We start from the raw sequence: 26,839 nt of genomic DNA, 5'->3' as shown, positions 1-26,839 counted from the left end.
GTTTCGCAATATTATGCAAAACCAACTTTTCTTACCTTCTGGTACCTGCTGATGTGTATTTGAGATCTGCATAAGTCCTGAAAATTTGCGCGCCTCTGCCTTTGTCGATAAGCTTCTTCTGTTTAACTATCTTCTTGTTATGGGACATTCATCCTCCGCTGTTACCATTTCTAATATAAAGTAGTGTAAAGTTCTAAATATCTGTCAGTCGACTTGCTATAGAAGCGCTAAAAAGTACAGGTGTAGTGAGTTCACATTATTCACCCAAGGAACTTTAGTTATTAAAGAGTTCCGGTCGGACGGTTTTTCACGGGACACATTTCCGGCCTTGTTGTTGTTTCCGGATGAGGAGATGCTGCTCCGTTATTGATTGAAGTAAAGTCTGAATGTCATTAAAACAGTTAGCGCCATCTTTTGACACTTCTTCCACTCCCGTCCTTGCACGCTACACCGCTACAACAAAAGATGATGGGGAGAAGACACTGTTGAAGTGGAGTCACGTAAATAAGACCGCCCACAAAACGGCACATCCTGAAGCGACTGTCAGAAAGCGACATCTTCTATGCAACATTTTGACCAAAGAACTACCATTACATGTTATGTAGACCACAAGGAAGTCGTTTACATTTAGAAAAAAATCATAATGTGATCCCTTTAATGCGCCTTATCATCCAATGCGCCTTTTGTATAAAAATAGACCTGAATAAACCCGCTCATCGGCAGTGCGCCTTATAATCCGGTGTGGAAATACGGTAAGTTGGTTATTTTGTGTATATATGTGAGCGGAGCAGGTTGTGTAAGAACGGGCCTCGAAGACAGTGGCAGGTGAGTGGATTGCCCAGCTGGGGCTGGTTATCTAATCACCTGCCGCCCTTATTAGCAGCAGCTGGGCAGAGACACATGGTTGGAGTTGGAGACAGAGAGAGAGAACAAACAGAGTCTTAAGTATATATGGCTGGAAAGCACACCATACTTGTGTATGAGAAATAAAAGACTTGCTCCAACCTGTCTACCGGGCTCACAAAAGACTATTTGAGATCTGCATAAGTCCTGAAAATTTGCGCGCGTCTGCCTTTGTAGTCTGTGTTGTCGATAAGCTTCTTCTTTTTCTCTATCTTCTTGTTATGTGACATTCATCCTCCGCTGTTGCCATTTCTAATATAAAGTAGTGTAAAGTTCTAACTTATACCTATGAGTCGACTCGCTATGGAAGTGCTAAAAAGTACCCGTGTAGTGAGTTGACATTATTCACCCAAGGAACTTTAGTTATTAGAGAGTTCCGGTCGGACGTTTTTTTTTTCACAGGACACATTTCGGGCGTTGTTGTTGCACTAGTGAGCCACGGATGAGGAGATGCTGCTCCGTTATCAATTGAAGTAAAGTCTGAATGTCATTAAAACAGTTAGCTCCATCTTTTGACACTTCTTCCACCCCCGTCCTTGCACGCTACACCGCTACAACAAAGATGACGGGGAGAAGACGCTGTCGAAGGTGAGCCACGTAAATAAAATTGCCCACAAAACGGGCGCATCCTGAAAATGGGCGCATCCTGAAGCGACTGTCAGAAAGAAATCCGCGTTTTTAAACATTAATTTTTGCGTCAAAATATCACGTCCTGGTTTTTTCAATGAACTATCAAAAAATAGGATCCAAACAAAACTTGTTGCACTTTGGGGGCTTGTCCGGGATCAAAAAACACACACTCTGGTCCCCTGGGTGTCAGTAGAGAAACTCATCCGTGGGGATAAATGATAAATATTTTGCTTACTTTCTCCAACGTAAAAAAAAAAATAAGAGTTGGTGTACCCAGCTGAGAACATACTAGAACCCGGACCACTTCCCTCCCTCCCTCCTCCGTGTGTGTGTGTGTGTGTGTGTGTGTGTGTGATGCTTTCTCCCTCGACCTGGCGTTCAAAGCAAAGTTGGCTCCTTATTTATGTGCAAATTTGCTCTCAGGCCCTACGAGGGTGGCGCGCATGCTGAATCTCTCCTTTCTGGGCTTTAGCAGATTATCCCGCTGCTCCCTTTGGTCCCCGTCGCCCTAAGCCCAGCTGCCCCGACCTTTTGTCATTGAGACTTTTCTCTTCTCGCCTTGGTGTCTTTCTTTACCTCCCCCCGCCTCCCTCGCTCCTCTCTTCCATCTTGTCTGTGGCCTCCTCTGTCCTCCATCTCCTGTCTTCTCCCTCCTTCAGTCCCTCTCAAAGGGCCATTATATCGCTCTCTTCACGGACAAAGGGCCCGGAGAGGGAGGGAACAAGGCTACTGCTTTCTCCTTCCTAATCGATGAAAGTGGCCCACATGGAGCTCTGAAGGAAAATCGATAACCCCCCCCCCCCCCCCCCCTCCCCCTCTGCCCCGCCTCACAGTCATCCTGCCCTCCCCCTCCTCTTTACTTCCTATCTTTTTTTTTTTTTTTTTTTTTTTTCCAACTGTCTGATTTGTTGCTGAGTCTGACAAAATGCAGTAAGTAGTGTTGCTGCTGTGTCTGGAGTGGACGCCCTTCCCTGATCACTTAGCTGGGATGGTTCCACAGAAGCGTGGAAGCCGAGCTCAAAGTGCAGAATGTATTTCACAAGGTTCGTATTGGGACATAATTGAAGTTTAGGTGAATGTTCAGATGCTGAGTTTGTTAAAACAATGTAAAAACTTGTTTTGGACGTATACATTCATGACAAATAATTGTAATTTTCAATGCATTTTGTCACTTCCATTTTCACACGTTTTTTAAGTAGAACCCACTTTTAAAATGTTATTTTTTGGATACGTGTGCAAGATGGTTTTAACAGCATGACATCAACAAACTCCAGGAGAACTGAATACAAATGATGTATAAAAATTATTCTGATGTTCCGCCCGAATGCAGCTGGGATAGGCTCCAGCACCCCCTGCAACCCCCAGAGGGAGAAGCAGATTTTTTTTCTAAACTAAGGAATGATACGTGTATTCAACATAGATTAAAAAAATATTCCTATTTTCAAATTAAAAAAAAGAAAACATCAAAATATTTTATTTTGCATATTACATACAAGGGTTTACAAACATTTTTCTTCTGAGAGTATATATATATGTGTGTATATAAATATATATGTATAAATAGGTATATATATATGTATAAATATGTATATATATATATATATATATATATATATATATATATATATATATATATATATATATATATATATATATATTTATATATATATATATATATATATATATATATATATATATATATATATATATATATATATATATATATATATATATATATGCATATACTGTATATATATATATATAAAAAAATGTATATATACAGAGTATATATGTATGTATATATATATATATATATATATATATATATATATATATATATATATATATATATATATATGTATATATATATATATATATATATATATATATATATATATATATATATATATATATGTACATGTGTATATACTGTATATATATATATAAAAAATATATATATATATTTGTATACACACACACACATATATATAAATAAATTGAAAAAAAAAAAAAAAAAATATATATATATATATATATATATATATATATATATATATATATATATATATATATATATATATATATACATATATATATATATATATATATGTATATATACACATATATATGTATATATGTATGTATATATATATATATATATATATATATATATATATATATATATGTATGTATGTAAATATATATATATATATATATATATATATATATATATATATATATATATATATATATATATATATATATATATATATATATATATATATATATATATATATATATATATATATATATTTATATATACATTGGAAAGCCACCTCTGACCGTACATTTAAAATAATGGTTTTGTCTGTGTAGTGTATGAAACTTTTTTCATAAAATATAAAAAACAATAAATTAACATTTTGTAATGACCCGAATATATGACGGTGACTTCTTTTGATAAATACATTTAGATACCCCCAAATAAATTCATATTTTCCTAAATAATGTTTCCCTATGAATAAAATGACGTTTAACTGATTAAATTTTAATGAGCGTATTTCTCAGCTAACTCCAAGTTGTTTGACTGACAGTCATTGATCAGCGTTATCCTTAAATCGGCACGATAACACATTCTCTGTTGTCCGCTAACTTGCTAACAACCTGTGGGACACATTTTGAGAGCAGTTCTCAGGTCACTGGTGTGTGTGAGTGACATGGAGAAATGCTCCGAGTCACTTGGGATACTGTATATATCGGTTGTGGTTAGTTTTCATGTTCAAATCTCACAACCTCAAACACAAGACAACGTGTCTTCTTTCGCCTTCATTTCATACGATCGACATGGTACGTCTTTTTAGACACTTTACGATATTGTTCCACTTTCCTTCGTCAAAGAAAACATTTACCGAATAAAGAGGAACTTTGACCTACAAGTACTTTAGGACGGGTCATGATCATTTAAAAGTTAAAGTTAAAGTACCCATGATAGTCACACACACACACACTAGGTGTGGCCAAATGATTCTCTGCATTTGACCCATCAACCACCATCAACAACTCTCCCCCTCTCCTTACCGACTGCTGCCTTCAACAGAGCGACAGGTGATCAGACAAACCCTCTCAGCTGTGTCATCTACGCACCTGTCGCTGATCTCGAAGCCGGTCCTGGCACACCCCGCTTCGCTGCAGGTCCGCAGGCCACGCCACCCCACACTGCCATTTTGCGGTCCTTATACACACACCATAGTAACACTTGTATCTCTGACTACGGTAGACGTAATGGGCCGACAATCCACCAAGCGGTGTGGCTTCAAAGTCTTACTAAAACATTTTGACAGATTTTTGAGTGCCGTGTGTAATGTTCTTTATTTTCAATGCAACATTTTAAGTTTTGGTGTTGTTTACTGGCGGCATAGTGCCATCTACTGGTCACACTTATCATTCCACCATGTACCAAATAAAATTGCTTCGAGGTCGGTAAGCACAACCGAAATTATTCCGTATATTAGGCGCACCGGGTTAAAGGCTTTTTAAGTGATTTTAAGTGCTCCTTATAGTCCGAAAAACACGGTACATGCCTTTACCTGGTTTTAGTCTTGACATCGTCTTGGTTTTACTCGGTTTTAGTGTCACGGCCGGGGCGCATTCAAATGCGCCCTCATTCTTGCGCTCGGCTTGTCGCACCTTGGGACACGCCCACGGCCACGGTGCACAACCAGGGACGCGCCGCTGCCAACCTTGAGACCTCCAATATCGGGAAGTGGGGGGAGGGGGCGTGGGGGGGGCGTGTTTGGGGCGGGGGCGTGGTTGGGGCGTGGCTAAGGGCGTGGTTAAGAGGAGAGTATATTTACAGCTAGAATTCACCAAATCAAGTATTTCATATATATATATATATATATATATATATATATATATATATATATATATATATATATATATATATATATATGAAATATATGTATGAAATACTTGACTTTCAGTGAATTCTAGCTATATATTTTTTATTTTAATTTTATTTATTTTATTATACATATAAATAAAAGACATACTTGAATTTCAGTGTTCTGCAGGCTATCCAGTAGGTGGCAGTATTGTCCTGTTTAAGAGTGTCACAACATTGCTGTTTACGGCAGACGAACTGCTTTACGGTAGACTAAACGTGACTGCTGTTGTTGTGTGTTGTTACCGCGCTGGGAGGACATTAATGAAACTGCCTAACAATAAACCCACATAAGAAACCAAGAACTCTCTCTCCTTGTTGTGCACTCTACTCTCTAAAAGCCGTAGATGTTATGACGTCATTGGGCAGGCAAGCTGCTGGGAAAGCGGACGTGAGAACGGCTGTCAATCAATCAATCAATCAATCAATGTTTATTTATATAGCCCTAAATCACAAGTGTCTCAAAGGGCTGCACAAGCCACAACGACATCCTCGGTACAGAGCCCACTGTCCCCACTCAGGTCCGCATTGAGCTGGAGGGGGCGTGGCCTCCAGCTCCGGCTGAATACCGGGAGTTTGTCCGGAGAAAATCTCTGCCGGGAGTTTGTCGGGAGAGGCGCTGAATAGCGGGATTCTCCCGCTAAAAACGGGAGGGTTGGCAAGTATGGTCTCCGCCCTGCAGCAGCCGACAGCTGCAATCATTTACCGGCACTCGGCGCACCTGTCGGTGATTATCTTCCTGGTCTTCATAAACCTGCAGCACCTGCCATCGCGCGCCGGAATATAGTCTCCTGTACATACCCTCCGTCGCCTTGTAGTGAGCTGTGCGTCTCACTTTTCCCCAGGATCTCCCTCTGGACTCTGACTGCCTCCCTCGATTCTTGACTTCTCTCGCATTGGACTCGGACTCGTAGACTTCTCTCTCCCCTGGACTTCCTCGTCTCTTGACAACATTTGGTAACACACACCTCAGTTAAATACTGCACATGGTCTTACACCATACACACTCTTGGTTTTTGTCACACTCCATTTCCTTAGTTCGTATATTTAGTGTTGTTTTTTATTATTATATATATTAACTATATATATAATAAATCAATCAATCAATCAATCAATGTTTATTTATATAGCCCTAAATCACAAGGGCTGCACAAGCCACAACGACATCCTCGGTACAGAGCCCACATACGGGCGGAAAAACTAACCCCAGTGGTGTGAATGACTATGAGAAACCTTGGAGAGGACCGCATATGTGGGTAACCCCCCCCCCCCCCCCCCCCCCTCTAGGGGAGACCGAAAGCAATGGATGTCGAGTGGGTCTGACATAATATTGTGAAAGTCCAGTCCACAGTGGATCCAACACATCAGCGAGAGTCCAGTCCATAGTGGGGCCAGCAGGAAACCGTCCCGTGCGGAGACGGGTCAGCAGCGCAGAGATGTCCCCAACCGAAGCGCAGGCTAGCGGTCCACCCGGGGTCCCGACTCTAGACAGTCAGCACTTCATCCATGGCCACCAGACCTGTGCAACTCCCCTTCCCGAGGGAGAGGGGAGCAGAGGAGAGAAGAAAAGAAACGGCAGATCAACTGGTCTAAAAAGGGGGTCTATTTAAAGGCTAGAGTATACAAATGAGTCTTAAGATGGGACTTAAATGCTTCTACTGAGGTAGCATCTCTAACTGTTACCGGGAGGGCATTCCAGAGTACTGGAGCCCCAATAGAAAACGCTCTATAGCCCGCAGACTTTTTTTTGGCTCTGGGAATCACTAATAAGCCGGAGTTCTTTGAACGCAGATTTCTTGTCGGGACATATGGTACAATACAATCGGCGAGATAGGCTGGAGCTAAACCGTGTAGTATTTTATACGTAAGTAGTAAATCATTGTACATTAGTGCCCTCTAGTGTCTGTTGCCGTCACCTTCCCCTGCAAACCATAACAGTTAGCCTCTCAAAGCCTCCGCCTTGACTTGGTCTGGGTTTATGTGGTCTTGACTCCAACACGACTACTCGCCTGAGTTCCTGTGTTCAAACTGAATAAAAAGGTGTATGTTTACTTTCCTTATCCCCCTGGTATAGCCCGACACGATCCCCCGACATCCCAGCCCAGATGTGGCAACGCAACCTCCCCTCGCCGGTGTCGCCGAGGTAGCGTGCCGAGCAAACAGCGGCCTAAGAGTCGACTCTTTTCCCCCTCGCCGCGTGAGCTCGCACGCAAAGGATTTGGGAAGGCTCGGCAGCGCTAAGCCACTTCATTGTATTCCTCTCCATCTTCCCTCCACCTATCGCCCTCCTCCCCTTTTGTCTCCGGCTGCTCCCACACTGCCTCGCTCTGAGCTCATGTCTGGTCCGCATCAATCAAAAAAGGCGGCGTCATCGCGGGAATCCTGCGCACGGCTTTGACCTTACAACAATTTGGAGACTTAGCGTCGCTAATGATTTTAACGAAGGGTGCGAAAAATGGATGCGTTATCCTTGCACAAGTACGGGGGAACCTCTAAGACTGCACTGCATTATAATGAGGTGCCCTCATGTTTTTGTGGCGCCCCCTATGGGCTGGAAGACATGCCAGCTAAAATGAAGGAACTTTTAGCAAAATCCACAAAATAGTCAATGACTAATGGACAACTACGTGACCCAAAGCCAGTGAAATTGGCACGTTGTGTAAATCGTAAATAAAACCAGAATACAATGATTTGCAAATCCTTTTCAACTTATATTCAACTGAATCCATTTTGCATCAGTCCATTTTAGACGAGCTCGGGCCCAGCGAAGCCGGCGGCGTTTCTGGGTGTTGTTGATAAATGGCTTTCGCTTTGCATAGTAGAGTTTTACTTTGCACTTACAGATGTAGTGATGTCCGATAATGGCTTTTTTGCCGATATCTGTTATTCCGATATTGTCCAACTCTTAATTACCGATTCCGATATCAACCGATACCGATATATACAGTCGTGAATTTTGTTGTGATGCCCTGCTGGATGCATACAGTTAATGTAACAAGGTTTTCCAAAATAAATCAACTCAAGTTATGGAAAAAAATGCCAACATGGCACTGCCATATTTATTATTGAAGTCACAAAGTGCATTATTTTTTTTAACATGCCTCAAAACAGCAGCTTGGAATTTGGGACATGCTCTCCCTGAGAGAGCATGAGGAGGTTGAGGTAGGCGGGGTTGGGGGGGGGCAGTGTTGAGGTGGGGGGGTAGGGGGTAGCGGGGGGTGTATATTGTAGCGTCCAGGAAGAGTTAGTGCTGCAAGGGGTTCTGGGTATTTGTTCTGTTGTGTTTATGTTGTGTTACGGTGCGGATGTTCTCCCGAAATGTGTTTGCCATTCTTGTTTGCCGTGGGTTCACAGTGCGGCGCGTAATTGTAACAGTGTTCAAGTTGTTTATACGGCAACCCTCTGTGTGACCTGTATGGCTGTTGACCAAGTATGCCTTGCAAAGCCGTAGATATTATGTGGTTGGGCCGGCACGCAAAGGCAGTGCCTTTAAGGTTTATTGGCGCTCTGTACTTCTCCCTACGTCCGTGTACCACTCCGTACTGCGGCGTTTTAAAAAGTCATAAATTGTACTTTTTGAAACCGATACCGATCATTTCCGATATTACATTTTAAAGCATTTATCGGCCGATAATATCGGCTGTCCGATATTATCGGACATCCCTAACGTGTAGACTGCACTATGACTCAAGTAAACAACACCAACATTTTATATGTTCCATTGAAAATATAGAACATTACCCACGGCGCTCAAAAATCTTTCAACATGGTTTAGTAGGACTTTGGTAAGCTATGAAGCCACACCACTTGATGGATTGTACTGTGCTTCAACATGGGAGTATTATTATGGTGTGCATAAGGTAAGACATATTATCTGGCGTTTTGTTTCGCAATTATATGCAAAAGCAACTTTTCTTACCTTCAGGTACCTGCTGATCTGTATTTGGGATCTGCATAAGTCCTGAAAAATTGCGCGCCTCTGCCTTTGTAGTCGATAAGCTTCTTCTTTTTCTCTATCTTCTTGTTATGTGACATTCATCCTCCGCTGTTGCCATTTCTAAAGTATTGTAAAGTTCTTACTTATATCCGTCAGTAAACTCACCACGAAAGCGCTAAAACATACCGGTGTAGTGAGTTAACTTTATTCACCCAAGGAACTTAGAGAGTTCTGGTCGGACGTTTTTTCACGGGACAAACCACCATTACATGTTATGTAGACCCCTTTAATGTGCCTTATAGTCCGGTGCGCCTTTTGTATGAAAATAGACCTGACTAGACCCGCTCATCGGCAATGCGCCTTAAAATCTGTTGCACCCTATGGTCCGGAAAATACGGTAATTGTTTTGTTAAACATTCCTGTCTCGCCTGATTCTTCTTCAGCTTTCCGCACCTCTTTCCTCAACTCCGACCATTATTCATGAGTCAAATGACAAAACACCACATCCTCTTCAGTTCATCCCGCTCGGCAGTAAAATCGTAGGCGGTAATTACCTCTCCACTGTCACTTTATTAGCTCGCCCCCTAACGAGGCTTTTTTATGGCACAAATAGACACCAATGAAACGGCAATTAACCTTGCAAATGGGTATAAATGACTGTCCACCAGACGAGGATATTGACAGGCAGTGAGAGGCATGGAGTGGAGTGGAGGGCAGGATGGACGGTGGAGGGGGTATGCAGTGCATGCTGGGAGATGGCGAGCAGCTCCTGTAGTTTTTGTTGCGTCTACGCCAGACAATTAGTTGAGTCCCTCTTTAACCCTCCTGGTGTTCCTTACAATCATACTTGCCAACCCTCCCGTTTTTAGCGGGAGACTCCCGGTATTCAGCGCCTCTCCCGAAAACCTCCCGGCAGAAATTTTCTCCCGACAAACTCCCGGTATTCAGCCGGAGCTGGAGGCCACGCCCCCTCCAGCTCAATGCGGACCTGAGTGGGGACAGCCTGTTCTCACGTCCGCTTTCCCACAATATAAACAGCTCGCCTGCCCAATGACGTCATAACATCTAGGGCTTTTAGAGAGTAGAGTGCACAACTGCGCACACAACAAGGAGACGAAGCAGAAGAACGAGGAAGTTACAGACATGGCGACGCCGTCGACGAGCAAGATGAAGAAATACGCTTGCAAGTTCCAAAACGAATGGAAACAATAGTTTCAGTTCATCCAGGACAGCTCGAAGGGGTAAGGGTATGTTGCCTGTACATTTTGTAAAACTGACTTCTCCATTGATCACGGTGGCCGAAATGATATACTCATTCATGAACGGAGAAGTTAAACGGGATAATGCTGCCATCTACTGGATAGCCTCCAGGACACTGAAATTCAAGTATTTATTTTATTTATATGTATAATAACATATATATATATATATATATATATATATATATATATATATATATATATATATATAAATAGCTAGAATTCACTGAAAGTCAAGTATTTCATACATATATATATATATATATATATATATATATATATATATATATATATATATATATATATATATATATATATATATATATATATATATATATGTATGAAATACTTGAGTTGGTGAATTCTAGCTGTAAATATACTCTCCTCTTAACCACGCCCTTAACCACCCCCCGCCCCAACCACGCCCCCCCCCCCCATCCCCGATGACATGTTTTAAATAGGTTAAAATCCAATCTACACTTTGTTAGAATATATAACAAATTGGACCAAGCTATATTTCTAACAAAGACAAATCATTATTTCTTCTACATTTTCCAGAACAAAAATTTTAAAATAAATTCAAAAGACTTTGAAATAAGATTTAAATTTGATTCTACAGATTTTCTAGATTTGCCAGAATATTTTTTTTGAATTTTAATCATGATAAGTTTGAAGAAATATTTCACAAATATTCTTCGTCGAAAAAACAGGAGCTAAAATGAAGAATTAAATTAAAATGTATTTATTATTCTTTACAATAAAAAAAAAATAATTACTTGAACATTGATTTAAATTGTCAGGAAAGAAGAGGAAGGAATTTAAAAGGTAAAAAGGTATATGTGTTTAAAAATCCTAAAATCATTTTTAAGGTTGTATTTTTTCCTCTAAAATTGTCTTTCTGAAAGTTATAAGGAGCAAAGTAAAACAAATAATGAATTTATTTAAACAAGTGGAGACCAAGTCTTTAAAATATTTTCTTGGATTTTCAAATTCTATTTGAGTTTTGTCTCTCTCAGAATCAAAAATGTCGGGCAAAGCGAGACCAGCTTGCTAGTAAATAAATAACATTTAAAAAACAGAGGCAGCTCACTGGTAAGTGCTGCTATTTGAGCTATTTTTAGAACAGGCCGGCGGGCTACTCATCTGGTCCTTACGGGCGACCTGGTGCCCGCGGGCACCGCGTTGGTGACCCCTGCTATATATAATTAATTTGGTATTTTTCTGTAAAAAAAAATTGAAATATACATAGTTTGTCATTACTGGCATATTACTTAAAATAACAGGCGGATTGTTTATTTACAGATAATGTCTTCAATTCTACAGTTTTATAAACTATTTAAAAAAATGGAAAAATTACAGTAGAAATTTAGAGTAAATTAACCATAAAAATAGGATTATTTTTTTTTACAGTGTATGATTCATTAGTATTACTGTACTATACTAGTACTGGTGTACCGTACAACCCTAATATCCATCCAAACTTCCAATAACAAGCCAATTTCCCCAGAACTGTGTGGTTGCATTATCTGGGTGGTTGTTCCTTGACAAAATACGATACAAATGTTTGCTGAAAAATGAGGGCTGGACTCACTTTTGTGAGATACTCTGTGATGCAACCTCTTCTTTCAAACGTGTTTAAGTATTACCGCGACACAGGAGTCTTACCCGTGTCCGCAAGTGAAACCCACACTCTTGCCAAACACGGATAGCTGCTGGGAAGAAGTAGTACAGGAGACCTTAGTGTGGATGAACCGTGGGATTTCCAGTCCTGCGGGGGTCGGGCGGGATGCCAGATAGTCTTGCCCAAAGTCGTGTGGATCAGATGAAGCTGTCAAGCAGTGCAGCGAGATGTGAGAGCAACGTGGAGGCGAGGAGGGTTGTGGCGGGGGGGGCTCGTAGATGGAGTCCATGCAGGAAGCTGAGCAAGAGCCGAAGAGCTTAGTCTGAGGATCAGGCCTGTTTTTTTTTGTTTTTTTTACCTGAAACTGAGGAGTAGGCGAGAAGCTGAATTGGTCTGAACCAGAGTCGATAATCTGAACACAAAATGACTCCTGTAACTAAGTTAACACCAGAATTAGCGCGTTCTTATTTGGCGCCATCCTCGTGGGGATCAGTTGAGTGTCGTTGGCGTAATCCTGGCCAGAGAGAACCATAGGATTAGGACGGGGGCTCCCTGGACCTCTTTCAGAGATGTGTGAAAATGGAAAAAGATGAAGAAAAACATATATTTTTTTGTTTTGATATAGTTCCTGTAGGAAAACAAACATGACACAAACCTTCCTAATTGTTAGAAATCCCTCTGTTGATGTTAGGATAGGATAGGATAGGTCTTTATTGTCATTGCACATGTACAACGGAAGTTATACATGCTTCACTGGTGAGAATATTTGGCGAGCACCGTTTTGTCCTACTAATTTCAGCCATCCTTGAACTCATCACAGTTTGTTTCCATGTACAACTATCTCCGACGTGATTTATGCCACTCCTTCTTTTTTTTAATTTTGTCCACCAAATGTTTTATACTGTGCGTGAATGCACAAAGGTGAGCTTTGTTGATTTTATTGGTTTGCTGGAGTGCTAGTCAGGCATATTTGGTCAATGCATGACTGCAAGCTAATCTATGCTAGCATGCTGTTTAGGCTAGCTGTATGTACATATTGCATCATTATGCCTTGTTTGTAGGTATATTCGAGCTAATTTAATTTGCTTAGAGAAGACCGCAGATGTGGGGAGCCCAAACCCCCCCTAGGGCGACCGGTGCAATGGACCTCAAGTGGATCTAGCATAATATTGTGAGAGTCCAGTCCATACTGGATCTAACATAATAGTGTGAGAGTCCAGTCCATAGTTGATTTAACATAATAGTGTGAGAGTCCAGTCCATAGTTGATTTAACATAATAGTGTGAGAGTCCAGTCCATAGTGGATTTAGCATAATAGTGTGAGAGTCCAGTCCATACTGGATCTAACATAATAGTGTGAGAGTCCAGTCCATAGTGGAATCAACATAATCGTGTGAGAGTCCAGTCCATAGTGGCATAGTGGATCTAACATAATAGTGAGAGTCCGGTCCATAGTGGATCTAACATAATAGTGTGAGAGTCCAGTCCATAGTGGCATAGTGGATCTAACATAATAGTGAGAGTCCGGTCCATAGTGGATCTAACATAATAGTGTGAGAGTCCAGTCCATAGTGGATCTAACATAATAGTGAGAGTCCAGTCCATAGTGGATCTAACATAATAGTGTAGGAGTCCAGTCCATAGTGGATCCAACATAATAGTGAGAGTCCAGTCCATAGTGGATCTAACATAATAGTGAGAGAGTCCAGTCCATAGTGGATCTAACATAATAGTGAGAGTCCATTCCATAGTGGATCTAACATAATAGTGTAGGAGTCCAGTCCATAGTGGATCCAACATAATAGTGAGAGTCCAGTCCATAGTGGATCTAACATAATAGTGAGAGATACCAGTCCATAGTGGGTCTAACATAATAGTGAGAGAGTCCAGTCCATAGTGGATCCAACATAATAGTGAGAGTCCAGTCCATAGTGGATCTAACATAATAGTGTGAGAGTCCAGTCCATAGTGGATCTAACATAATAGTGTGAGAGTCCAGTCCATAGTGGATCTAACATAATAGTGTGAGAGTCCAGTCCATAGTGGATCTAACATAATAGTGAAGTGAATTGAAATACATTTATATAGCGCTTTTTCTCAAGTGACTCAAAGCACTTTACATTGTGAAACCCAATATCTAAGTTACATTTAAACCAGTGTGGGTGGCACTGGGAGCAGGTGGGTAGAGTGTCTTGCCCAAGGACACAACGGCAGTGACTAGGATGGCGGAAGCGGGGACCGAACCTGCAACCCTCAAGTTGCTGGCACGGCCGCTCTACCAACCGAGCTATACCGTGGATCTAACATAATAGTGTGAGAGTCCATTCCATAGTGGATCTAACATAATAGTGAGAGTCCAGTCCATAGTGGATCTAACATAATAGTGTGAGAGTCCAGTCCATAGTGGATCTAACATAATAGTGAGAGTCCAGTCCATAGTGGATCTAACATAATAGTGTGAGAGTCCAGTCCATAGTGGATCTAACATAATAGTGGGAGAGTCCAGTCCATAGTGGTTCTAACATAATAGTAAGAGTCCATTCCATAGTGGGGCCAGCAGGAGACCATCCCGAGCGGAGACAGGTCAGCAGCGCAGAGAGGTCCCCAACCGATTTACAGGCGAGCGGTCCACCCCGGGTCCCGACTCTGGACAGCCAGCACTTCATCCGTGGCCACCGAACCTGTGTCCCCCCCCCCCCCCCTCCAGGAGGGAGAGGGGGGCAGAGCAGAAAAGAAACGGCAGATCAACTGGTGTAAAAGGGGGGTCTATTTAAAGGCTAGCGTATACAAATGAGTATCATGATGGGACTTTTTTACTTGGGAATTTCCAACTGGTCCTTTCAGGGCAGTAATTATTCAAGGACTGGATGGCTACTGGCAAAGGTACGGCGTTTTTGAGTGAAAACGTGACGCATACAGTGTTGCCAAGTCTGTTATTATTTTGAGCTGTTTTTTTTTCCAAAGTTGCATGAAACTTTTTCCACTTAGTGGCTTGTTTTTGAACCTGTACTAGCTTATTTGGTCTTGCTTTTTTGTGTGTGGTAGGTAGATTTTTACTTTCAACAAACTCGTTTCTTGGTTATCGCGCCTGCCAGAATCCGGACTAATTGTCGGACATTTTGATTTAACACAGAAGTAATTGTTCACTGTAAATCAATCAAGGCACTGTTGTGTGTTTAGCTCCACCATAGACGAGCGTACCGTGCCGTAAAAACCACAGCCGAAGTCGAAAATGAAGATTTCTGAAAAATGAGAACAAAACTGATATGCGGCCCAAATAAAAGCACCCTAAAACCAGGACAAAGCCGCTCGAGGATGCAATAACTGCCCAGTCAGGTGCCTGATGCAAAAACATTAAACAGAACAGTTCCTGCACTTAAACAAAAGTAATACTTGGGAATTTACAACCGGTCCTTTCAGGGCAGTAATTATTCAAGGACTGGACGGCTACTGGCAAAGGTACGGCGTTTTTGAGTGAAAACGTGACGCATACAGTGTTGCCAAGTCTGTTATTATTTTGAGTTGGGGTTTTTTCCAAAGTTGCATGAACATTTTTTAAGTTAGGGGCTTGTTTTTTGAACCTGTAGTTGCTTATTTGGCCTTGCTTTTTTGTTTGTGGTAGGTAGATTGTTACTTTCGCCAAACCCGTTTCTTGGCTATCGCGCCTGTCAGAATCCAGAATAATTGTCGGACATTTTGATTCAACACAGAAGTAATTGTTCACTGTAAATCAATCAAGGCACTGTTGTGTGTTTAGCTCCACCATAGACGAGCGTACCGTGCCGTAAAAACGACAGCCAAAGTCGAAAATTAAGATTGGACTGGATGGCTACTGGCAAAGGTACAGCGTTTTTGAGTGAAAACGTGACGCATACAGTGTTGCCAAGTCTTATTTTAAGGTGTTTTTTTCTTACAAAGTTGCATGAACATTTTGGAAGTTGGGGACTTGTTTTTGAACCTGTAGTTGCTTATTTGGCCTTGCTTTTTTGTGTGTGGTAGGTAGATTGTTATTTTCACAAAACCTGCCAGAATCCGGACTAATTGTCGGACATTGTGATTCAACACAGAAGTAATTGTTCACTGTAAATCAATCAAGGGACTGTTGTGTGTTTAGCTCCACCATAGACGAGCGTACCGTGCCGTAAAAAAACGACAGCCGAAGTGGAAAATTTAGATTTCGGAAAAATGTGAACAAAACTTCTACGCGGCCCAAATAAAATCACCCTAAAACCAGGACAAAGGGTGCCTGGTGTGGATTGGACATATGAGCAGTGTTTAACCGTGTCACCGGGCGTCTGGATTCACGCTCGTCTGGGAAAGCTGTGTTAAATTACGCAGAAGGAGGTAGCGAGGCCTTGTCAGGACGTGGCGTGGCATTGCGGGGAAGGCAACGGATGGACGTGGCACTGCCTTGTGCCCCCCGGAGTGTTCTGTCATGACTCATGACCGCACTGGGCAACACACACACACACACACACACACACACACACACACACACACACACACACACACACACACACACACACACATCCCTGCATTGTACAGGATTGAGCTGGGACTCATCAGCTTACTTTGGTCTCCACAAGCTACTGTGGAGAATGCATATATATTTAAAGGCCTACTGAAATGATTTTTTTTTATTTAAACGGGGATAGCAGATCTATTCTATGTGTCATACTTGATCATTTCGCGATATTGCCATATTTTTGCTGAAAGGATTTAGTATAGAACAACGACGATAAAGATTGCAACTTTTGGTATCTGATAAAAAAAAGGCTTGCCCCTACCGGAAGTAGCGTGACGTAGTCAGTTGAATATATACGCAAAGTTCCCTATTGTTTACAATGATGGCCGCATGAAGTGAGAGAGATTCGGACCGAGAAAGCGACAATTTCCCCATTAATTTGAGCGAGGATGAAAGATTTGTGGATGAGTAAAGTGCAAGTGAAGGACTAGTGGGGAGTTGAAGCTATTCAGATAGGGAAGATGCTGTGAGAGCCGGGGGTGACCTGATATTCAGCTGGGAATGACTACAACAGTAAATAAACACAAGACATATATATACTCTATTAGCCACAACACAACCAGGCTTATATTTAATATGCCACAAATTAATCCTGCATAAAAACACCTGCGTGTTTGTTACGCTAGCTCCTAGCTCCTCTGCTAGCTCCTAGCTCCATAGAACACGCCAATACAATTCAAACACCTGATCAACACACACAATCACTCAGCCCAAAAGACCGTTCACCTAACCCAAGGTTCATAAAGCTTATATATTTTTAAAAAGTTACGTACATACGCAAAAAAAAGTTGCGCACATACGGTCAAGCGATCAAATGTTTAGAAGCCAAAGCTGCATACTCACAGTAGCACGTCTGCGTCTTTGTCATCCAAATCAAAGTAATCCTGGTAAGAGTCTGTGTTGTCCCAGTTCTCTACAGGCGTCTGTGTATCCAAGTCAAAAGTCCTCCTGGTTAGAGTCTCTGTTATCCGAGTTCTTCCATCTTGACTGCATCTTCCGGGAATGTAAACAAAGAAGCGCCGGCTGTGTACTGTTGTTGCTGACTACGTTCGAAAAATACGTCCATTTCGCACCGACAACTTTCTTCTTTGCTTGCTCAGCTTCCTTCTCCATAATGCAATGAACATGATTGGAACAGATTCACGAACACAGATGTCCAGAATACTGTGGAATTATGAAATGAAAACAGAGCTTTTTCGTATTGGCTTCAATGTGGAAGGCATACCCGTGTTCGCCGGTCTACGTCACGCGCATACGTCATCCTCAGAGGCGTTTCGAACCGGAAGTTTAGCGGCAAATTTAAAATGTCACTTTATAAGTTAACCCGGCCGTATTGGCATGTGTTATAATGTTAAGATTTCATCATTGATATATAAACTATCAGACTGCGTGGTCGGTAGTAGTGGGTTTCAGTAGGCCTTTAAGAGTTCTTTATCTCTCATAGCCATGTTTAGAGCAGTTAGTACTTTTCCTTTGTATACTCTACCAGTTTCTCATAGTCTTCAGAGGTCTGTTTAGTGGCTTAACCATCGGAGTGTGAATACCCCCCACCCCCCACTTCTTCCTTATCAGTTTTGCGAGAGGTAGAGGTGGGGGCTTTCTTTGTGTGCAAGAAGTTGGCTCTTCCGTTTGAATGTCAGATCAACTAGAGTAGCCGATATGAATGTATTGGTTTAGCTTATCTCCTGAAATTTCAGTAAAATATGATAATATTCCTATTCTGTTTTGATGGTCCTTCTTACTCAGCATATATGTCATCGAAAGAACTTGGGATTAACCAGTAACTTAGATTCCCTGGGAGGAAGAGCTGGTCGACGCAACAATTCTTACTGGTTTCGATGCAAACCACTAATCTCCCATCGTTAAAACTCGTCACGTATGACCCTACTTTGTTCAGACATCCATTCTCGTTTGCTCCTCGTCCGTCCACGATGACGATGTCAAAGATCCTTTGTTGCCTCAAGGTGCTCCAGGTTGTGACTCAGCCGTGGGCCAGATGCTGCGTTCTGCTGCATTCATTGAAAAGAGACAAACCTTGAAGTTGGCGGTCGCAGCTTTTAAAGGCGTTTAGAGCGTTAGAGGAACTTGACTTGTTCCGCACTTGTGGGAGGGAGGCCTTGCAAAGTAGATTGTTAAACGCTCATTTGCTTTAAAGGGAAATTCTTCCGGCTTTGATTGAATATTAATCACTGCTTATTGTTGTCTTTTAGTCACACTTAATTGCCGTGTCTTTTTTTGTGTGCTTATTTCCTGCTTTTTAGGGGGAGTGGGTGTTAGAGAATCGCTTGTGTTCCGCATGGCTGAATCAGTTCCTTGACTTTATGTACAGCTAATTGTTTTACATCTGCAAGTGTTTTCCATTAGCCACTGTTGTATGCGGGGTTGGTGCAACCAATAGGGATAAAACGCCCAATAATTCCTTATATTTTCCTACTACATGGCAAGGACGATATATTAATATCAATTAATGTTATATATTGTACTTTCCAGAGGAAGTTAGGAGGATGTTTAACAACAATGACATTAATGCTCATAAATGATGAATGTTCCAATCCAATCAGGTCTTTATGCTGCCAATTCCGATTATCCATGATGAGATCGGCCAATTCAAATTGTATATACACCACCGTTCAAAAGTTTGGGGTCACCCAAACAATTTTGTGTTTGAGCCTTCATTTCTAAGAACAAGAATAGACTGTCGAGTTTCAGATGAAAGTTATCTTTTTCTGGCCATTTTGAGCGTTTAATTGACCCCACAAATGTGATGCTCCAGAAACTCAATCTGCTCAAAAGAAGGTCAGTTTTGTAGCTTCTGTAACGAGCTAAACTGTTTTCAGATGTGTGAACATGATTGCACAAGGGTTTTCTAATCATCAATTAGCCTTCTGAGCCAATGAGCAAACACATTGTACCATTAGAACACTGGAGTGATAGTTGCTGGAAATGGGCCTCTATACACCTATGTAGATATTGCACCAAAAACCAGACATTTGCAGCGAGAATAGTCATTTACCACATTAGCAATGTATAGAGTGTATTTCTTTAAAGTTAAGACTAGTTTAAAGTTATCTTCATTGAAAAGTACAGTGCTTTTCCTTCAAAAATAAGGACATTTCAATGTGACCCCAAACTTTTGAACGGTAGTGTATATATATATATATATATATATATATATATATATATATATATATATATATATATATATATATATATATATATATATATATATATATATATATATATATATATATATATATATATATATATATATATATATATATATATATATATATATATATATATATATATATATATATATATATATATATATATATATATATGTACATATACATACATACATGTATATGTATATATATGTATATGTACATATATGTTCATATATATATTTACATACACATATACATATACATATATGTACATACAGTATATCTATGTAAATGTATATAAATATATATGTGTATAGTCGAGGTTTCTGTGGTTTATCCGTTATACAGTGCTCAATACCGTGGTAGAGCGGAATATACGTTAGGTCAGGAAAAAAACACAGAGGCTATTTCATCCCTACAAGCCTGTTTCGCGCGTTTATCTGCTCTTCAGGGGGATTTTCCGAGACCTTGTCCCCTGAAGAGCAGAGAAACCTGCAAAACAGGCTTGTAGGGATGAAATAGCCTCTTTGTTTTTTCCTGACCTCACGTATTCATATTTATATATGTATATATGTATGTATATGTGCATATATGTATATATATATATATATATATATATATATATATATATATATATATATATATATATATATATATATATATATATATATATATATATATATGTATATATATATATATATATATATATATATATATATATATATATATATATATAGATATATATATATATATGTATATATATATATATATATATATATATATATATATATATATATATATATATATATATATATATATATATATATATATATATATATATATATATATATATGTATATATATATATATATATATATATATATATATATCTATATACATATATATATATATATATATATATATATATATATATATATATATATATATATATATATATATATATAAATCTATAGATATATATATATATATATATATATATATATATATATATATATATATATATATATATATATATATATATATATATATATATATATATATATATATATAGATATATATATATATATATATATATATATTTGTAATTAGAAGCTTTGTGTTAAGGGAAATGTGTGTGATCATTCTGTCTGATATTTGTTTACTTTATTAAATGCATGCTGACAAATATAGAACAACAAGAAATCCTGAATGAGGGAAACAGATCAATAATGTCATAAACTTTGTTATAATATGGTATAATAATTATGGAATGGTAGCAGCATGAATTGTAATCAATACAATCAAGAGGTGCCTAAAATGGGACGCAGCATAGTAACTTGTAAGAATATGTTCCATGCCGTCGATTGTGTCATCGATTTGAAACAACAGCAAAGTTAATTAGTTATTGTTTTTACAGTGATTTGTATTTCTGGTCTTGTCACCCTCTCCCGGGCAGAAGGGCAACACGGCAGTGCGGCTGGATCAAAAGAGACGCTTTGCTGAACAAAAAGTCGCTTTATTACAAGCGAGCGTCATTATACAGGACTGCAGTACCTGGAGGAGGTCAAGTCAACAAAATGAGTTGCTACCAACTTGTAGAAGCCCAACCATCAGTTTTTATATCCCTCCTTTCTGTCTCTGGGTGTCTGCTAAGTCAGGACAGCACACCTGACCATAAAAGGAGATGTTTGCGTGTAAATGTCTGAAAAACAACTGCTTTGAGTCATTGATTGATTGATTGATTGAAACTTGTATTAGTAGATTGCACAGTACAGTACATATTCCGTACAATTGACCACTAAATGGTAACACCCGAATAAGTTTTTCAACTTGTTTAAGTCCTTGTTTATCAATTCATGGTAGTTAATCACTGCGATGAGGTGGCGACTTGTCCTGGGTGTACCCCGCCTTCCGCCCGATTGTAGCTGAGATAGGCTCCAGCGCCCCCCGTGACCCTATAGGGAATAAGCGGTAGAAAATGGATGGATGGATGGTAGTTAATCAATTCATGGTAGTTATGGTCATAACTTAACACATAGTCTCTTCTCAAGGATAGGGCTATCACTTTAGCATTCCGAAGTCCCAATTAGGGCCTCTTTCCTACATGAAGTGATCCAATCCACCTGCGAACGTCAAACTAAGGGGCCTTATTGTATTGTGTGCTCAAACTGAAATACCACTACTTAATTAAACTTGGTGGTTTGCTTTCTCCAGGATGGATGTAAACATTCACCATATGCGAAACATAATACGAGTTCATTAGTTCACTTCAACAGTGACGTGTGTTACTAAATAAAAGCGTGCATAACCTGTGGGGGGGTCAAAGGGATGTACGTTCTGGCCCTCCCGACGCTTCGTGGGAAGCGAAGAAATTTGTCTCCGGGGTGTGCTGACCGAGCGCACAAACCACGCTCCGTTGTGTCCAACCCGAATATTTACTGACACGTCGCGGCGGCGTCCAGCGAGAGAGTAATCCAGTGTGATTGGCTGGCTCTGCTGCAAGGCATGATTCCGGCCCGCGTCCCCACAGCACCCGGGGGCACATTTGGAGAAAAGGTGGGGGGGGGGGGGAGTTGGCGCTTTGACTTGGTCCGCTTAACAGCGCTAATTGGGAGCGTTTTTTTGCCGGAGCCCATCAAGATTTGCTCCAACGGTTGGCGTGGTCACGGTGACGTCTTTCGCCGTCCCGTCGCCCGAGTCCCCGGTCCCGGTTCGTGCGGACGTTCTGGCATGTGCGCTGCGGCATGTGCTCCCCTCTTTTGTTTCCTTATTTTGACACCGATGTGCTCCAGGCCAAATTGGCGAGCGCGAGGGGATGCTTAGGACGATTCTTTCCCACTCGGTGCCCGTGGACGCCCCGCAGGCGACACGCGGAGAGAGGACGGCCGGGGAGACCTCGCCGCGTGCCCTTCATCTCTCGCGGAAGTCGATTATATCATCTGAAGATTCATTTTGAACATTGTGCCAGTAAAGGTGGCGCCCCCTATATGTGGTGCTCAAAAATGCTCAGGAACACATGCGATGCAGATATCCTCCATTTGTATGATGCTTAAACGGGTGGTCAATACATGGATGAAGTCCCTCAGACACTTTGCTCAATGGCAGGCTTGGGTTTTTTTTAATAGATTTGTATTATTTTATTTAACGCAAATCAAATCAAATCAACTTTATTTATAAAGCACATTTAAAATTGACCACAGGGGTAGCCAAAGTGCTGTACAATGGGCAGGTTAAAAGATAATACGAGAACCGAGCAAACACAACACAACACAAACAGAACACGATAAAAAATAAATAAATAAAATATAAAAACATAAAAACAGGTTCACAGCAGGTGTATTAGGGGGCGCCATTGTAGGGTGGATATCACTCAGTGTTAAAAGCCATGGAATAAAAGTATGTTTTTAAGAAAGATTTAAAAACAGGAAGAGAGGAGGCTTGTCTAACACTCAGAGGTAGGTCGTTCCAGAGTTTGGGAGCAGCAGCGGCGAAAGCTCTGTCACCTCTAAGCTTCAGCCTTGTGTCCGGGACCGTCAGTAGCAGCTGATCGGCTGATCTTAGGGATCGGGTGGGGCAGTAAGGCTGAAGGAGGTCGGAGAGATATGTTGGCGCGAGGTTGTTTAGACATTTAAAGACAAATAAAAGGAGTTTAAAATTGATTCTGTAACACACAGGGTTTGCTTGTGTAGCCTTTTGTTTGAGTTGTGTTCAATTTGTATTTTTACCACATTAATAACAACAAGGATGCATTAACACCTTCATCTCGGCACCACTGCCAGTTTCAAAGTACCTGTCCCTCCAAATGAAGACTGTACTAGACTCTCTCACTATTATGTTAGATCCACTATGGACTGGACTCTCACACTATTATGTTAGATCCACTATGGACTGAACTCTCACTATTATGTTAGATCCACTATGGACTGGACACTCACTATTATGTTAGATCCACTATGGACTGGACTCTCACACTATTATGTTAGATCCACTATGGACTGGACTCTCAAACTAGTATGTTTGATCCACTATGGACTGGACTCTCACACTATTATGTAAGATCCACTATGGACTGGACTCTCACTATTATGTTAGATCCACTATGGACTGGACTCTCACACTATTATGATAGATCCACTATGGACTGGACTCTCTCACTATTATGTTAGATCCACTATGGACTGGACTCTCTCACTATTATGTTAGATCCACTATGGACTGAACTCTCACTATTATGTTAGATCCACTATGGACTGGACTCTCACTATTATGTTAGATCCACTATGGACTGGACTCTCACACTATTATGTTAGATCCACTATGGACTGGACTCTCTCACTATTATGTTAGATCCACTATGGACTGGACTCTCAATATTATGTTAGATCCACTATGGACTGGACTCTCACTATTATGTTAGATCCACTATGGACTGGACTCTCACACTATTATGTTAGATCCACTATGGACTGGACTCTTACACTATTATGTTAGATCTACTATGGACTGGACTCTCACACTATTATGTTAGATCCACTATGGACTGGACTCTCAAACTATTATGTTAGATCCAATATGGACTGGACTCTCACACTATTATGTTATATCCACTATGGACTGGACTCTCTCACTATTATGTTAGATCCACTATGGACTGGACTCTCACACTATTATGTTAGATCCACTATGGACTGGACTCTCACTATTATGTTAGATCCACTATGGACTGGACTCTCATTATTATGTTAGATCCACTATGGACTGGACTCTCACTATTATGTTAGATCCACTATGGACTGGACTCTCACACTATTATGTTAGATCCACTATGGACTGGACTCTCACTATTATGTTAGATCCACTATGGACTGGACACTCATTATTATGTTAGATCCACTATGGACTGGACTCTCACTATTATGTTAGATCCACTATGGACCGGACTCTCACAATATTATGCTAGATCTACTCAACGTCCATTGCACCGGTCGCCAAGGGGGCCGGGGGGTCCCCACATCTCCGGTCCCCTCCAAGGTTTCTCGTTGTCATCCCATTGGGTTGAGTTTTTCCTTGCCCTGATGTGGGATCTGAGCCGAGGATGTCGTTGTGACTTGAACAGCCCTTTGAGACACTCGTGATTTAGGGCTATATAAGTAAACATTGATTGATTGATTGATTGATTTAAGACGTTGTTTTCTTGTCGGAACGCCACGATCACTCCCTTGTTAGGCGCCGTAAGAAAAAAGGCCAGTGATTCAGGCGCCGCATCCTGGCATCAGGCATCCTCCACCCGGCCCCCGACAGCTGCTTCTCCTTCCCGCCCGCAGAGAGCGGCGCTATACCTGTCTCCGGCCTCGTTTTGCTCGCAAATTATACCCCGTCTCGGAATGAACCGCGGCCCCTTCGCCGTATCATGTTGGAGGCGGGGCCGCGGGGATGTTCAAGCGCCTGTGATTACCCTCTAATTAACACTGATACCTCCCCCATGGACAATGTCCCATCTCATCAGCGAGCCGCCGCGTCTTAATGTTAGTTGCTAACAGCCTCTCTCGCATATGTCAGTCCTCGTTAAGAGACCGCCGCGTAATGTCCTCCCGTTTAATGGCTTGTAAAATGAATGGTTAACACCCGGTATTTGGCTTCCCCCTCCTTCCCGCCGACGCCGCCACATGACAGATACAGTATGACGGAGCACCCGTCTGGGGGGGGGGTTGGAGGGGGGGAGCCTAATTGTAGGGCCGAGGAGATAACGAAGGGTAGCTAAGCGACTGCAATTTGGGAGAGCGGTGTCATGCCAGCCTCGGGCTAAAACCACAACGAGGATTAGAAATTATTAAGCGTCGCTGGGTGAGATGTCGGCTGCGTTGTTAACGGGCAAGAAGGCGGCTAAATGTATGCGTCGGCGTCACCACCTGCGAGTGAAACCACTTTCTTAATATAAAAAAACTGAACATCTAATATGATTTTTTTGTATGTTTCACAAATTTTAACCCTTGTGTAATTTGCATATTGTTGTTGTTGATTTCTCTGCCAATCCCACAGGGATTCTTCTTTTGTGTTCCCACACAAGGTTGCAACATTGTTTGTCAACACTGTCTGCTCTCATTTTCTCGCACATTTGACCCTCTGATGTTCTGTGTACCTACACCCTGTCCTCCTCCTGTCTAGGCCTGCTGTGTGTGTGTGTGTGTGTTCTTGTATTTCTACCCTTCTCGAGACATGACGAAAGAAAATTATCTTCCATATGAGGAGGTGTGAACAAGTGATGACATAAATCATGGTCCCAACGACATTGCATCTAATAGAGAATGTCTCATTTGCACCCCCTGCTGGTGACATCTATCAAAATGAGGGTGGTCCCAAAAAGGAGGGATTTTTTCTAATTGACTGTGTGTCGGTTTTAAAAGTGCTCCCCCTCTGGTCAACATGTGAAATCACAAGTGTGTGTAAGAAATTGAAATGTAGCCCTTCTGGGCAATTTTTTTTTTTTTTTTTTAAAGTAAATAAATATGTATATAGAGACATAATGTAATAACTTCAACAAAATAATGAAGATTAAAAACCAATTACAAACAAAAAAATTCAAAATAAATTAACTAAAAGCGGTCTTTTTATCACAATGTGTCGACTAATTGACTGTGTGTCGGTTTTAAAAGTGCTCCCCCTCTGGTCAACATGTGAAATCACAAGTGTGTGTAAGAAATTGAAATGGGCCCCCTTTGGCCAAAATAATAAAAATTAAAAAAATACATATCTATATATATATAGGGACAAACAAACTGTAATAACTTGAAGTAAATAATGAAGACTAAAAGACAATTACAAAAATATTAATAATAATAATTAACTTAAAGCAGT

Source organism: Entelurus aequoreus, linkage group LG11 (genome assembly GCF_033978785.1).
Source record: "Entelurus aequoreus isolate RoL-2023_Sb linkage group LG11, RoL_Eaeq_v1.1, whole genome shotgun sequence".
NCBI classification, from domain to species: domain Eukaryota; kingdom Metazoa; phylum Chordata; class Actinopteri; order Syngnathiformes; family Syngnathidae; genus Entelurus; species Entelurus aequoreus.
This window is presented reverse-complemented; position numbering follows the sequence as displayed.